The following is a 10,212-nucleotide window of genomic DNA, read 5'->3' on the forward strand; positions in this document are numbered from 1 at the left end:
CTTAATTGGCTCCAAAAAAAAGTATGGCTTGGTTTCACTTGATAAAGTTAATTGATTTAAAATATAGATACATATACGTATACACACACATAACTACACTTTTTAAACAATACTTTTCAAAGTAAAAAAAAAAAAAAGTAAATACTACCCATGGCGGTGTTTGGTGGAGCTCCCCGATTAAAACAAGCTTGCCTCCAGAAACCGTATGAACCTAGAGAGAGGATAAAAGTCACACAAGTGTTGAGGACTTTCCTTCACAGGGTCGCTATGAGTCGCCTACGACTAGACGGCACTTAACAACAACAACAAAAGTTATTTTGGGCTAAAAGAACCTGCACAGGTTGGCAGGTTATACAGAGATATGAGCGAAACTGAAAGAAAGCTTAGATAGAGCTTCTGACCATATCTGAGTCCATTGGCAGAAATAGTCAAGATCTTGAAGGGTATTAATACAAAAAGTCCTGTTTTCAGGCTCTTGAGAATTGTTATCTAGCTGATATTGCGGCAATGCTTGGTTACAATAAGAGATTAGTCTCTTAGGGTGGAGGTCCTCAGCCAGGCCCAAGTTTGAAAAATTTGAAAGGAGGCAGCCAAAGGGGCTGTCCTCTGGAAGTTTAGACATTTGATTACCCATGGTGTTCAGGTCCGTGGGTGAGAGTAACTGAGATTTCAGAGAGTCCTCTGAAAGCCAGAAGCCTCAGATTCTGGGAAAGGCTAAGAGATGGCGTGGGCTTCCCCTACTGCAATCAATATCCTGGAAACACCTGCCACTTGGGTGGGCTCCTGAAGCTGGCCTGCGGTTTTTGGAAATATTGGATATACACTGAAGATAGGAGTCCAGTGCAGACAGACCTGAATTCCAAGGGAGTTTAAAATACCAGGAGGCAAAATGCCTGGAGACTGTTCTGAACAGTGCCTGGGAAATTTTATGACCAAATGGGCCTTTCTGAAGGAGAAAAGTCATTTCTGAGTCAGAAAAGGAGTGTGTGAGTGCAGAGGCAGAAGTCAGAATAGGGGCAAAGTTCTCGATAGGAAGAGAAGCCAGATAACTCCCAGCAAGGACTCTTCCAGAATAGATTGAAAGAATGAGGAGTTCAGGGAAAGTGGAGAGTACTGACTACCAGACATAAATACAAAATGGATGGAAATAAGACAACAGAGGTTCTGTTCCCTCAGTCCATGCAGGCGTCCCTCTAGCCATGCCCCTCATGGGATAAAAGTGTTATCTTAGCAATAGGTGTACCGGTATCAAGCCCAGGCCCAGTTGGGGTCCCTAGAGGATCCCCCAAATTGCCACTAAGCCGTATGACAAGACCATGGAACAGCGGGTGGGGACCCAATCAAATTCCATGGCTTCAGAGTAACATGTTTACAAGCACTCAAAGCATTCAGTCAGCAAGCATACACACAAAATAGAAGAGGAAAGAAACAGGACCGTTTCTGTTATGTTACCGTTTGATGTCTTGACACCATAAGAGCTGGTAGGTGAGAGAGAGACAGAGAGAGAGAGGCACCACTCCCCAAAAGATGGCAGGGGCACAAAATGCTTTGACCCTTCTGAGTTTTACGCAGCAGGATGTTAGGTCTTCTCACTGGACATAAGGCCAATGACTCAAGGAAGGGACCAGAGAAAGAAAGGAAGTTAAAGCAGCTTTATTAAGGGGTGTCCCAGGCAGCTTTCTTGGTCTACAGAGAGACAAACAGGCAGAGGGATAGACCAAGGAAATACTGCTGTCAGTCCTGTATTAGAAAGTGATATTGTGCAGTATTTGTCCTTTTGTGGCTGAGATATTTCACTCAGCATAATGTCTTTCAGGGTCACCAATTTTTCATATTATTTTATGAGTTCCTTGTTTTCCAGTGCTGAGTAGTATTCCATTGTGTGAATATATCAGAGCTTCTCTATCCGTTCATTTGTTGATGGGTACTTAGGTTGCTTCCATCTCTTTGCTATTGTGAACAAAACAGCAGTAAACACAGATGTGCAAATATATGTTTCGGTGACAGTTCTAGTTTCTTTAGAGTATATTCCCAGTAATGCAATTGCTGGGTCAAATAGTATTTCTATTTCCGATTTTTTGAGAAGATGCTATTACAGCCTTCCACTGTGGTTGCACCATTTTACACTCCCAACAAAAGTGAACAAGTGTTCCAATTTCTCCACAACTTCACCAGCATTTGTTGTTTGATGCTCTGTTGAACATTGTTATTGTTACTGAGGTGAGTTGATATTTCATAGTTGTTTCGATTTGCATCTCTCTTAGAATGAGGGATTCTGAATATTCCTTCATGTGGTTTGTTCACCCTCTGAATATCTTCTTTGTTGAAGTGTCTTTTCATATTCTATGCCCATTTTGCAATTGGGTTACCTTTATCTTGTTGAGGTGCTGGAGTATTCTATAAATTCTAGATGTAAGTCCCTTATCAGACATGTCATTGTTGTTATATGCTGTTGAGTAGCCTGTGACTCATAGATCCTATGTACAATAACCCTAAACTCTGCTTTATCCTGTGCCAGTCTTATTGTTTCTGACACACCTTCCCACATCACCCTAGTAATCATTCCATCTCATTGAGGATGCCTTTCTTGCACTGTCCCTCCACCCTCCCAAGCATGATATCCCTCTCCAAGGACTGGTTCCTCTTTGCAACATGTCCAAAGTATGTCAGATGAAGATTCAGAATCCTTGCCTCCAAGGAGCAATCTTGTCTCATCCTCTCTAGGATGAACCGGTTTGTTCTCCTAGCAGTCCATGGCATTTTAATACTCTTCTCCAGCATCACACCTCAAAGGCATCCATTCTCTTTCTATAACCCCTAGTTATTGTCAGCTCTCTGATGCATAGCAAATAATTCCAAAGTCTATGGCCTGTCAGCTGGGCAATGACTAGGAATTATAGAAGGAGCGTTGATGCCTTTGAGCTGGAGGAGAGTACTGAATATACCATGGACTGCTAGGAGAACAAACAAGTTCGTCCTGGAGAGGGTGAAGCCAGGCTGCTCCTTGGAGGCAAGGATTCTGAAGCTCCTTCTGACATACTTTGGACATGTTCCAAGGTGGGATCAGTCATTTGAGAGTGAAGTCATGCTTGGGAGGGATGGAGGCGCAGTGCAGGAGAGGAAGACCCTCGATGAGATGGATTGATATTGTCACTTGGAAAATGGGGATAGGTGTGTCAGAGACAATAAGATTGGCAAGGGATAGAGCATGGTTTAGGGCTGTTGTACCTAGGGTCACTATGAGTCACAAGTGAATAGACAGCACTTAACAACAACAAAAACAACATGATGGACCATCATATTTTTTTCTCATTTTTAACCTGTTGGAGAAGTTTTTTTGATGTGCATAAGGATTCTATTTTCAGAAGGTCCCATTCAACTATTTTATTCTCTCCTGATTGTAGGTTTTTCAAGATGCTTGATAGACTGTTCATGTTGTGGATTAAAGCTTCTAAAGTTCTTCCAAGCTTTTCTCTGAAGAAGATTATAGTCCTTGGTTTTACTCCTAGGTTCTTGATCCACTTCAAGTTGGGTTTTTTATATGGTGTGAGGTGTGGGTCTTGCTTGAGTTTTCTACAGATGGTTTTCCAATTTTGCCAACACCATTTGTAAAAGAGGCTGTCATTTCCCCACTTAACTGACTTCTTCTCCTTGTCAAAAATCAGTTGATCATAGGTAGATGAGGTGATTTCAGGGTTCTCAATTCTATTCCATTGATCTGTGTGTTTGTCACTGTGCCAGTACCATGTTGTCTTAACTACTACAGCTATATAGTAGAATTTGAGATCAGGGAGTGAGATATCTCCTACCTTGTTTCATTTTTTCAGCAGTGTTTTCCTTATTTGGGATCTCTTTCCATTCCAGATGAAATTGGAAATTGCTGTTTCCATCTCATTGAAGAATGGGGTTGTTATTTGTATTGGGATTGTATTGAACTTGTAGATTGCCTTTGGTAGAATTGTCATTTTCACAATATTTATCTTCCTGTCAAAAGCATGCCATATTCTTCCATTTCTCCAGGTCTCTGTTTCTTTTAGTAATGTTTTATCATTTTCTTTGAATAGTTCTTTTGTGTTTCTAGTTAGATTTATTCCCAAGTGATTAATCTTGTGATTAGCTATTGTGATAGGTATTGTTTTACTTAGCTCCAGTTCTGTATTCTCTTTGTCACTGTAGAGAAATCCAGCTGAATTTTTATATTGATCTTGTATCCTGCTACTTTGCTAACTTGGTCAACTATGTCCAGTAGTTTTTTGGGTTTTTTTAAAAATTGACCAGTTTTTAATTATTTAAAAACAAAACATCACTTTTCTTTTTTTTTTTTTTTACCCTCTACAATTCAGATGTATCAAATATTCTAACACCAAACAGATGGCACCCTGTTTAGCAGCAGGGAGCAGAAACAAGACGCTGAAGACACACCAAGGTGAATGCTGCAAGTCTTCCACGAAAACATGCTTCAAGGCTTTAATTCACAGTTAAGGTGTTTTACTGGAAGTTCTTGAAATTCATTTCAATCCCAGACACCAAGTTTGTTTGATGACACACATCTCCAGGAAATGTCCATTTTCATATCATATGATTGAGAGAAGTAAAACTATCAGCCAGATTCTTTTAATAAAAAATGAGGGGAAAAAAAGATCTGGGCTGTGCTGGGTGCTGGTTCCTATTTCTTTTTCAAGTGTGTGACTTCAATAGAGTTAAATCACACTCGTATCACTGCAATGATTAGTACTATTAATCTTTTCCTTAAGGTGATAAAAACGAAAATATCTAATGGACATAACAACGGTCAAAATTTTTTTAACCACAGGTCAAGTCCTCATGACCCTCCCCAGGCAAAAAAAAAAATTAAAAAAAAAATAAAAATATATATAATGAACATATAATTAGGATGGTAACTGTTGGACATTCCAATTTACTGGCTGCTTGTCCCTTACACAGGTAGGGAGAACAGTCATTAGGCTTTATTAGTAATCCTATAGCAGTAATCAGATGTGTTAATGGCAGCTTAGTTGAAGTCCATCAGTCTTTCAAACATATGTAGGAAAGCATGGCTGTAGTTCTAAGTGCCCACATCTGAACACATTCAGCTACCATGAAAACTACAAAGGAAGAAAAAAACATTTATTCCAAGATTCATTTACTGGGGTTTTTACGTGCCCTTTCTTCACAGAGCTCACAAGTGGCGATGATGTGCTAGGGACTGCTGTGCTTCCCAGTATGAGCACCCATCCTCTGAGGGTCCTGAGAAGGGTAGTGGATTGGTCCTGGAGCCTTCATGAAAGGAGGCGGTGGTCCCATTGGATGAAACATATGTGGTCCAAAACCTGGGGGCGGGGGTGGGACAATGCCTGAGGGTGGAGCAAGGCCTATATTGACCTCTGCTCGAGGTGCACTTGGGGGCAGGTTGAAGTAATTCGCAGAGGCTTCTTCAGGTGCAGGAAAAGGAGGAAGAGCTCCTGGCAATCCTGTAACTGACTCCAGTTTGATCCCCAGAGTCCGTGGTTCCATCTTTCTCTTTTCTTTTCCTCTGGCTGCTTGGGATCTTCCCCATTTCACGTTGAGTCTTCGGCCATCAGCAATCAACTTATTGAAGGACTTCTCCGCAGCCACTTCTGCATCTTGCCTTGTGGCAAGCTGAATGAAAGCACACTGCTATCTCGGCACAACAGTGATGGTTCGGATCTCTCCAAACTGATAGAAATGGTTCCTTAGGTCTGTCTCAGTAATGGTATCACCTAAACCGCCAACATATAACGTGGTGATAGTTTTGTCCTCTGGGGTATCCAGACGAAGCGTTTTTGAAGCTCGTTTTAGGAATTTATCTGCAACAGGGTCATTGATTCCATAATGTTGTTGTTGTTGTTGTTAAGTGCCGTCGAGTCCTAGGTGACCCTATGAAGGAGAGTCCTCGACGCTTGGGTGCCTTTCATCCTTTCTCCAGGTTCATAGGGTTTCCGGAGGCAAGCTATTTACGGAAGTGGATGCCACTCCTCCTTCCAAGGATTCCATCTGTCTTTAATATTCTGATCAGCCAGGGGGTCATCTGGATCTGTGGGCTTCTCCTGTCTATAGGGACACTCCTCTCCTCTCTTGCACTCTCCTTTCACCCAGAAGGAGCTGGGTGGCTGATTTCTTTTGTAGTAGGGTGTGGTCCGGGCCAGTTTGAGCAGCGTGTCACAGTAGTCGTTGCTCTCCCTAGCATACCAACCAATCGGCTGTGTTCCATCAGAATTAGAAATCTCTCTCTCCATATTCTGGGTATAGTACTCTTTGTTGCCATCTGACTTTGGCATGTCATCCTTAAAAGGTAATCCTGCATTATGAACCTGGACAGATAGTCCATGGAGGTCCAAGAGGCAGGTCTGACAGACATTTTTTAATTTGCTACAGGTTTGGCACACTTCAGTCTTCTTGAAATGCATTCAGACACCGGAACACCATCGGAACACTGTGAATGGCCTGGCACAAATTTTATGTTTCTTCCCATACTTTTCTTTGGTCATTTGGATATAAGGATTTTTTCCAAGACATGTCTGGCACAGAACGGGGAAGTCTGCATCCTCCTAGTTCTGCCTGCTGTAGGTGTTTGAACCTAGCGACGTCGTCATCTTGAGAGTGTCTGGAAGCAAAGCTGCCCGGCTTCCGAGTAGGAGAGAAGACCGCCACAAGCCCAGTTCTGGGACTGTTGACGTCTAATTTCTGTCCAATAGTTTTCTTACTGAGTCTTTAGGGTTTTCTAAGAAAATTATCATATCATCTGCATATAGAGATAATTTTACATTCTCTTTGCCAATTTGGATACCTTTTATTTCCCTCTCTTGTCTTATTGCCAATATATAATACTGACTTCCAATATAAAATTGAATAGGAGAAGTGATAGTGGGCATCCTTGCCTCGTTCCTGTTCTCACAGGGAATGCCTTTAATCTCTCTCCATTGAGAATGATGTTGGCTCTTGGTTTGGCATATATACTTTTTACTTTGTTGAGGAAATTCCCCTCTATTCCTATTTTGTTGAGTGTTTTAATCAGGAAAGGGTGTTGGATTTTGTCAAAAGCCTTTTCTGCATCAATTGATATCATCATGTGGTTCTTGTTCTTTGCTTTGTTAATGTGATGAATTACACTGATTGTTTTTCTTATGTTGAACCATCCTTGTGTACCTGTTATGGATCCTACTTGGTCATGGTGAATTCTTTTTTTAACGTAGTGTTGGATTCTATTGGCTAGGATTTTATTGAAGATTTTTGCATGTATGTTCATGAGAGATATTGGATTATAGTTTTCTATTTTGTTGGTGTCTTTACCTGACTTTAGTATCAAGGATATGTTTGCTTCATAGAAGAAGTCTAGGAGAATTCCATCTTTTTCTGTTTTCTGAAGTAAGTTATGTAGAATTGGTTACAATTCTTCTCTGAATGTTTGATAAAATTCACTTATGAAACCATCTGTCCAGGGCTTTTATGTTGTTGTTGGAAGTTGCTTTATTACATGTTTGATTTTTTATTTTATAATGGGTCTTTTCAGGTGTTCAATTTCAGTTTGTGTCATTTTAGGTAGGTTGTGAGTTTCTAAGTATGTGTCCATTTCCTCTAGATTTTCATATTTGTTTGAATATAGCTTTTCATAATATTTCATTATTAACCTTTTCATTTTAATTGGTTCTGATAATTACCTTTTTCATCATGTCTTTTCTTTTGTTAGTTTTGCTAGTGGTTTGTCGATTTTATCGAACTTTTTAAAGAACCAACTCCTGGTTTTGCTGATGTCTTCAAGTATTTTTCTGTTCTCTATTTCATTTATTTCCTCTCTGATTTTTATAATTTCAGGCTTTTATAGAGGGTGTCAGGTTTTCCTACTGTTGTGTTTCAATTTGTTGGAGATGCTGGATTAAAGTGTCAATTATCATATTTCTTGCCTTTTGATGTGTTTGCTTATAGCTATAAATTGACCTCTAATTACTGCTTTGGCTGCTTCCCAGAGGTTTTGGTAAGTTGTGTTTTCATTGTCATTTGTTTCAAGAAACTTTTTCTTTCTTCTAGTACCCACTCATGTTCAAGCAAGGTGCTGTTCAACTTCCAAATATATGGGTTTTTTTCCTTCTTTATCCTCTTGTTATTAATGTCTAATTTAGTTGTGGTCTGAGAAGATACTTTGTATTATTTCTATGTTCTTTAATTTATTGATGCTTACTTTGTAACTTAAAATATGAGTTATTCTGGAGAATGTTCCATGCATATTGGAGAAGAAGATATACTGTGCTTTTTGGGGGTGCATTTGCCTGTGTATACCTATAAGATCAAGTTGGTTTATTGTGCAGTTTAATTCTTCAGCATTTTTGTTGAATTTCTTTCTGGTAGTTCTATCTTTTCTTGAGAGTGGTGTACTGAAGTCTGTGGTGTTGTCTGTTTCCTTTTCAGTTCTGTTAATGTTGGCTTTAAACTCTATGTACGAACAGTGCTCAGGCTGTTCGTTCATAGGGTCGCTGAGTCATCTACGACTCGACGGCATTAAACAATAACAATGATGACGACCAAGAGAAAGCTACATTGGCCTAGTGGAAAGGAAGCTGTGCTACCAAGGCGAAGGTGGGTGATTTTCCTCTGTGGCACTCGGGCCAGGTTCAAATTGTCTTCCTGTCAAACATTCTTCTAGGTGGTATAGCACTGGTCTGTGCATTGCTGTACAGAGGTAACTCGTGGTTGCTGTGATGCTGAAGCCTGTGACAGTGATGTGCCAATCGTGGTAATGGGCACCCATGGTGGATAGTGTTGGCTGGAGCTTCCTGACTAAATCAAGCCTGGAAGCAGGAGCAGCATCCACTTCTGAAATGGCTTGCCTCCGGAAACTCTATGTACGAACAGTGCTCAGGCTGTTAATTCATAGGGTCGCTATGAGTCGTCTACGACTCGACGGCATTAAACAACAACAACAACAATCATTTGGTGCATAGATATTTCTTGTGGTTATGTCCTCTTGTTCTATTGACCCTTTAGGCATTATATAGTAACCTTCCTTGTCCTTTGAGATGGATTTTTGCATTGAAATCTGTTTTGTCTGAGATTAATATCACTACTCCTGCTTTTTTATGGTTTCCATTAATATTCTGGTTGCAGTATATTTTTTCCATCTTTTTATTTTGGGTCTTTCTTTATCTTTGCTTTTCCAGTGTGTCTCTTGTAGACAGTATATTGATGGGTTGGGTTAGGGGGTTTGTTTTTTTTTTAATCCAATCTGCTACTCTTTTTCTATGCAGTGATGTATTTAAACCATTCCTACTCAGTGTAGTTATTGTAAGGCAAGGTTTTGAGAGGCTATCATTTTGTTGAGTTCTTTTTGGAGTTGTTGCTGGTTACTTTGGACTGTCCACTTTCTGTATCACCTCTGCAAAAAGGACATTTTTCAGTGTTTCTTCCAACGCTGGTCTTGTTTTTACAAACTCCCTTAGGTTCTGTTTTTCAGAGAATATCTTGTTCTCTCCTTCATATTTGATGGACAGTTTTGTTGGGTATGGTAATCTTTATTGACAATTGTATCCTCTGAGTGTTCAATATATGTCATCCCACTGTCTTCTTGCTCATATTGTTTCTGCTGAGATATCAGTACTTAATCTTATTTATCCTCCCTGATAGGTTACTCTTTGTTTCTCCCTAGCTACTCCTTATTTCTGGTTCTGGAAAATTTGACTATGATATGCTTTGGGGTATTTCTTTTGGGGTCTATTTTATATGATGTTTGCTCAGCTTCTTAAATATATATGTATTTCTCATTCTTCATTATACCTTGAAAGTTTTCTTCTAGTAATTCTTCCACAACCTTCTGCGTCCCTTTACTTGCTTCTTCTTGTTCTGGGATTCTGATTATGTACATGTTATTCCTCTTGATGGTGTCCCACATTATTCCTGGCTTTATCCTTTTTTCCTTCCTCTTTGATTTTGCTTTTTGTCCTAGCAGATCAGTCGTGACAATTCTATCTTCTATTTCACTGGTTCTGTATTCCATTTCTTTAACTCTGTTCATATGTCCCTCCAATATGTTGACAGTGTCTGAAACATTGGTCCTTATACTATGCATTGTCGTTTCTAGTTTTTCCAGAGCCTCTAATGCCTCATTTGTTTTATTTGCATTGTCTTGGATTGCTTAAGTTCCTCTTGGTTTTTGCTTGCAGGGTCCTGTAATTCTTTGAGTTTATCTTTTACCCATTAAAA

At 39.9% G+C, this 10,212-nt stretch overlaps 1 pseudogene; it reads right to left on the reverse strand.

Moving 5' to 3' along the window:
- Window positions 1–5,199: 5,199 nt before the first annotated feature.
- LOC102850344 lies at window positions 5,200–6,614 on the reverse strand (annotated as a pseudogene).
- Window positions 6,615–10,212: the final 3,598 nt, after the last annotated feature.

Source organism: Elephantulus edwardii, unplaced genomic scaffold (assembly GCF_000299155.1).
Source record: "Elephantulus edwardii isolate Elephantulus edwardi_28Jun2011 unplaced genomic scaffold, EleEdw1.0 scaffold00002, whole genome shotgun sequence".
NCBI classification, from domain to species: domain Eukaryota; kingdom Metazoa; phylum Chordata; class Mammalia; order Macroscelidea; family Macroscelididae; genus Elephantulus; species Elephantulus edwardii.